Source organism: Acinonyx jubatus, chromosome A1 (assembly GCF_027475565.1).
Source record: "Acinonyx jubatus isolate Ajub_Pintada_27869175 chromosome A1, VMU_Ajub_asm_v1.0, whole genome shotgun sequence".
Taxonomy (NCBI): domain Eukaryota; kingdom Metazoa; phylum Chordata; class Mammalia; order Carnivora; family Felidae; genus Acinonyx; species Acinonyx jubatus.
In genome coordinates, this window is record NC_069380.1 from 103,799,691 (window position 1) to 103,806,594 (window position 6,904).

Below are 6,904 nucleotides of genomic sequence, written 5' to 3' on the forward strand. Positions count from 1 at the left end.
GCTTCCAGTCCAAACTGAACTCTTAACTGTTTTTGTGCGTGATGGCAAAGCCGCGAGGAAAAGTATGAATATCTTTTGTTGGTACTTGCTAGTCTTAGAATCCATAAAGTTCTCAAATGTCAAAATGCAATGATGCATCTTCAGGATAAAAATAGTCACTAAAGTAAATGTAGGCAGGCATTTTTTCACTGCTTGGGTCTGGTGCTTCTTCCCTTGAAAGAATCTAAAGTTCATTTGAACAGCCCAATTCTATGCTTTTTCTTTTTCTTTTTTTTCCTTCTGTTTTTCTCATCCAAACACGTATGGATGAATGGCCGAATCCTTTCCTGTCGACACATTGCTGGGCAATAAATCACGTTCTATTTTAAGCGGCAAGTGATTTCATTTATCTCTGATCAAGGCACCCAAATAGTTGCATAAATTGTTAAGACAAACTCAAAAGAAATAGAGGTTGGATACTGCTGGTAAACTTTTATTTCTTTGCAACTATTTTCAGATACCTTGTTCACTGGTCTCACGATTTTTCAATACTTGCTATCATCTCTGCTCCTGCTATCAGAGAATGTTTTGCCCAGATTCCTCATCATATGTGATCCATCTTAAGTTTTTTTTTTTTTAAGTATTTCCAGGGCTTAAATGGAAGTGGAGTATGGTCATTTATCACTTTTGAAAGCTAAGGATTTTTTCACAGTCCTTCAACACATCAATGAGGTGGGGCTAGGCTTTAAAACAAGCAGTCCATAGCTCAGAGCTTACACTGGAGTGTGACACATTATCAAGTCTGCACAGATAACACCCCATGGCTTTGCTATTTGTTTTTTTTTTTTCTTAGCTTCATAAAGTTTCTGTGCAACAGCCAAAATGCATAAAGTCTAAGTTCATGATAGCTTGACATTTTTCATAGAGGGCTTGGAGTTCTCCTAGATGAAAGCTTCCATCAGAAACCAAATGAGTTCCACAAGAAGTGGAATTTGGCCTTAGTACATGCTGAGAAAGGAGTAGGAATTCTTCCAAGTTTGGAATGAGGCACCTAAGCCCCCTGCCATAGATTTATATTCAATCAGAGGCAAAACTCCACGTGAATAAGCAACCCAATTTAAAAAGGCACCCCGTGAACATCTAAAGAGTGTTCTCTAACCCAGCAAACATTCACGTGTGTGGATGTCCATGTCAGAAACGTGTGAGACAGGTAAACAGCATTTGGCCTTGGGCCTCAGCTCAGGTCAATTCTGGCTTAGCTACAAGCACGTACATCTGAACTGGAATGAATTATAAAGAGATGCTTGGATCTGAAGAGTTTCTTAGATGTCTGGCTTTGTTATGTTTCCAATTTTTTTTTAAACTTAAAATGTCAGTAAGAATATTTTATTCTTTCAGAGTCCCAAGTGCTAACATAATCAATAATGCATTATTTTTTGTGTGTACAATACATAGGGACTAATTTCCAATTTCATTATGTTTCATCAGGGATACACAGATACACCTTTGATGGCTTTTATATGTTACAGGTTTAGCTATGAAGAAATAATATGGATATGCTGATAAAATCTTTTTCTTCCACATTCTTTTAATTGAGGTATAATTGACATATAACATTGTATTACTTCCAGGTGTGCAACATAATGACTCAGTGTTTGTGTATATTTTGAAATGATCACTGCAAATCTCGTTGACGTCCATCACGTGTTTTCCAGTAAGTTTTAAGATCTCCTCTCTTGACAACTTTCAAATATATAACAGTATTATTAACCATAGTCACCATGCTGTACATTAGATCCCCATGACTCATATATTTTATAACTGGAAGTTTGTACCTTTTTACCCACTTCTGGCAACCACCAATCTGATATCTGTATTTATGAGCTTGTTTTTTTTTTACCAATGTTGGTGGGGGGAGAGGGTAGATTCTACATATAAGTGAGATCATATAGTTTTTGTTTTCTTCTTTCTGACTTATTTCACTTAGTATAATGAGACTTCTCTAAAATGACAAGAATGCTTTTTTTTATGGCTGAGTAACAATCCACTGTGAATATATACCACATTTTTTTTATCCATTTATTCATCAATTGACACTTAGATTGTTTCCAGGTTTTGGCTATGGTAAGTAATGCTGCATTGAACATGGGGCACATACTTTTTTTTTTAATTTTTTGAGCAAGTTCCATATTCTTTTTTTTAAATATATTTAATTTATTGCCAAATTGGTTTCCATACAACACCCAGTGCTCATCCCAACAGGTGCCCTCCTCCATGCCCATCGCCCACTTTCCGCTCTCCCCCACCCCCCATCAACCCTCAGTTTGTTCTCAGTATTCAAGAGTCTCTTATAATTTGCCTCCTTCCCTCTTTGTAACTTTTTTTTCCCCTTGCCCTTCCTCCCGGTCCTCTATTAAGTTTCTCAGGATCCACATAAGAATGAAAATAATGGCTACACCAATTTATATTCCTACTAACAGTGCACAAGGACTACTTTTTCTCCATATCTTCACCAACACTTATTTCTTACCTTTATTGATAATAGCCATTCTGGCAGATGGGAGATGATATCTCATTGTGGATTTGGTTTGCATTTTCTTGATGATTCGTGATGTTGACCACGTTTTCATGTGCCTGTTGCCCATTTAAATGTCATCTTTGGGAAAATGTCTATTGAGGTCCTCTGTCCATTTATTTAAACAAATTTGTTTTTTTGCATTTGAGTTGTATGAGTTGTTGATATATTTTGGGCATTAACATCTTGTCAAATACATGATTTGAAAATATTTTACTCTGGTAAGTTGCCTTTTCATTTTGTTATGGTGTTCGTATTTTATGGAAGTGTACTGTCTAATGTCTGATGGACTACCATTTGTTTATTTTTGGTTTTGTTGCCTGGGCATTTGGTACCAAATACAAAAAATTATTGCCAAGACCCATGTCAGGAGAAGCTTATTGCCTGTTTTCTTCTAGGAGTTTTATGGCATCAGGTCTAAGACTCACGTCTTCAATCCATTTTGAGTTAATTTTTGTATATGGTGTAACAAAGTGGTCAAATTTCATTCTTTTGCATGTGGCTGTCCAGTTTCCCTGACACCATTTGTTAAAGAGGCTGTCTTTTCCCTGTTGTATTTTATTGTCTCCTTTGTTGTAAATTAATTGACCGCACATGTGTGGTTTATTTCTGGCCTCTCTATTCTGTTGAATTAATCTGTGTCTGTTTTTATGCCCATACCATATTGTTTTGATGACTATAGCTTTGTAGTATAATTTGAAATCAGCACATGTATTGCTTCTAGCTTTGTTCTTCTTTATCAAGATTGCTTTGGCTATTCAGAGTCTTTGGGAGTTGCATATGAATTTTTGGATTGTTTGTTCTATTTCTGCAAAAAATGCCATTGGAATTTTGATAGGGATTGCATGGAGTCTGTAGATTGTTGAGTCTGAAGAGTTTCTCAGATGTCTGGCCTTGTGATACTTGGAATTACATCTCTGAATAGAATATAAATGTTATAAACCACAAAAATATAGAATTAGTGATATGACTAACAGACACAAATTGGTGGCATGAGAAGGAAAAGATAAGACATAACAAATATAAGTATGTTGATTGACACATCTTTCACAGCAGGGTGTGTGTTAAAAGATACTGTCTCTAGACAATAGGTCAAGAAAAGAATATTTTAACATGTTAGAGATATAACTTAGGAGAACTAAAAATAATATAATGAGCAAAAATTAGATGGTGCAGTTTGGGGAATGCCTCATCTCAGTGAAGGATGAAAGGTAGTATGTCAGTTCTTCATTTTCATAGTAGGCAGCTAATAGATGCTGCCTGAAAGGGACTAATCAAGAAATACAGATTTAACTACATTATATCCAATTATAAAGATTACATTTCAATGGGGCTGGGGGGGGGGGGGGAGAAGCAAATTCCCAGTTACTAGAAGATAAACAAAGACAAAACAAAACACATTCTATGCAGAAGATGAACATCTAAAGAATTATTAAAAATAGGGCATGTAAAACAAAATGGCATGACTCCAAAATAACTCCAATAAGTCCAAAATGTTACAAGTAAAAGGATGAGCAAAATATACCAAGAAAAATTAAAAAATCAGGAATTTTAGGGGCGCCTGGGTGGCTCAGTTGGTTAAGCATCCATCCGACTTTGGCTCAGGTCATGATCTTGTGGTCCGTGAGTTCGAGCCCCGCATCGGGCTCTGTGCTGACAGCTCAGAGCCTGGGGTCTGCTTCAGATTCTGTGTCTCCCTCTCTCTCTGCCCCTGCCCTGCTCGTGCTCTGTCTCTCTCTGTCTCAAAAATAAATAAAAAAACATTTAAAAAAATTAAAAATCAGGAATTTTGATGTTAATATCAGAAAATGCTGAACTTAGGATAGTAAGCATTAAATGAGAAAGAAAGATAATTTCTTTCTTGGGGTGCTTGGGTGGTTCAGTCAGTGAAGCATCCAACTTCAGCTCAGGTCATGATCTCATGGTTCATGATTTCGAGCCCCACTTCGGGATCTGCACTGACAGTGTGGAGCCTGCCTGAGATTCATATTCTTTCTGTCACTCTTTCTGTGTGTGTGTGTGTGTGTGTGTGTGTATGTATCTGCAGATATATATATATATATATGTATATATATATAAATCTGCCCCTCCCCCACTCATGCATGTGTGCACTCTCTCTCTGTCTCTCAAAATAAACAAACTTAAAAAAGAAAGATAATTTATAGCAACAAGTGCTTTAATAAACTATATACATATGCACAATCAGAAGTCATAAGTCAAAATGATAAGAAATAAAAGAAGAAAAAGGGAGAAACACAATAGTAGTTGGAGACTTTACTCTTCAAGTCGGTCTGTGACAGACCAAACAGACAAGTAGGCAAGGATAGAAAAGAACTTAATAAATAAGAAAATACATTGAACTTGATACATTGAAGTCTATACTCTAAAAGGAGAGAACACACCTTAAAATCTGCTTCTGGGGGTGCCTGGGTGGTGCAGTCGGTTAAGCGTCCGACTTCAGCTTGGTCACGATCTCGCGGTCCGGGAGTTCGAGCCCCACGTCAGGCTCTGGGCTGATGGCTCAGAGCCTGGAGCCTGTTTCCGATTCTATGTCTCCCTCTTTCTCTGCCCCTCCCCCGTTCATGCTCTGTCTCTCTCTGTCCCAAATATAAACGTTGAAAAAAAAAAATTAAAAAAAAATAAATAAATAAAAATAAAATCTGCTTCTGCAATACTTTACAAAACTATTTACTATTATGCTCCCAAATGTCTTATAAAATATAAATGGAATATATACATATTCTGTGGTCTGAAAGTTCGTGTCCCACCAAAACTTGTATGTTGAAGCCCTAATGCCCAAAACGATAGTATTTGGAGGTGGGGCCTTTGAGGCCAAGTCATGAGAGTGGAGCCCGCATGAATGGGATGAACGCCCTTCTAAGGCGAGACACAGGAGAGTTGGATTCTCTCTCCGCTGTGTAAGGATACACCAGGCAGCTGATGAGGCAAACCAGGAAAGTGACTCTCCCTGGCTACCAAACAGCACCTTGATCTTTGACATCTCAGCCTACAGAACTATGAGGAATAGATTTAAGTTGTCTAAGCCACCCAGTCTATGCTATTTGTATTCTAGCACCCCAGGCTAATTGAGACGACATAGTTTTAAATGTTCAAATTTACCCATAATTTTCAAAAACACTTATTTAGACAAGATGCTATGTTTTATTTATCAAATTGGAAAAGGTCATCATGTTTAGTAGTCCATGGCACTAAAATGTGGGCAAAGAGACTATCATACGCTTTTGGATTTTACAAATGTAATATATAGGTATTCTCAGATAGGTGCTCAAAGGAACAAAGGGGGATGTTCATTGAGGTTTTGTTTATCACAAAAACAGATGATGCAAATGTCCGTTCATAAGAAATCTGTTAAATAAATACGTAATATCCAGAAAAAGGAATGTCTTGCTGCTATTCAGAAGGAACAGGTTAATCATAGGGTCATGTGGAAAGCTTTGTGAAAAATACTGTTAAAGAGAAATAAATAATGCTCAGAATAGGTTTTATAACAGTGCCGTTTTGTTACAGACATGTGCGTGCATGGAAAATCTCTTGAAGGACGTGTGCAAGAGAACCAATCATGGGTGGGAAAGTTCCTATCCATTGTATATATTTCTATACTGATTTTTTTTAATTTTTTAACATTTATTTATTTTTGAGACAGAGAGAGACAGAGCATGAACGGGGGAGGGTAAGAGAGAGGGAGACACAGAATCTGAAACAGGCTCCAGGCTCTGAGCTGTCAGCACAGAGCCCGACACGGGGCTTGAACTCACTGACCGTGAGATCATGACCTGAGCCGAAGTCGGACGCTTAACCGAAGTCGGACGCTTAAACCGACTGAGCCACCCAGGTGCCCCTATACTGATTTTTTTAAAACCATATCCAAATAGCAGGTTTCCAAAATTTAAAAACAGTAGAAAAAATAAGAGGGATATCATTGTGCCCACGAGGAGGGCATAGGCTCATGAAGGAAAGAGACATTGTCTTTAAAATGACAATGTAGTGTGAATGGTGATAAAATAGGTTCGTGCAGATGGAAGGAAGAACCTAACTGCAGTAGTTATAGGAGAAAGTATTGCTTAATAGTAACCCTCCCCCCCCTTATTTTTCTTCCTATATTGTTTGCATCCAACATCTTTGGAAAATAGTCCTCATTTGCCAATCTGAAACATGAGATTCTTTTGTGCCAGGATGGCCAAATTGTCATGAACAGAGGAAGCACACACAAACAAAACCCAAGAAGAATTATTTCTAAATAGAATATGCCATTCTCGCCATGGGGAAGGATTGTTTTTCAACACCGTCTTCTCTGATTATCATTCCCCATTCTTTGCTTTTATTTCTAGG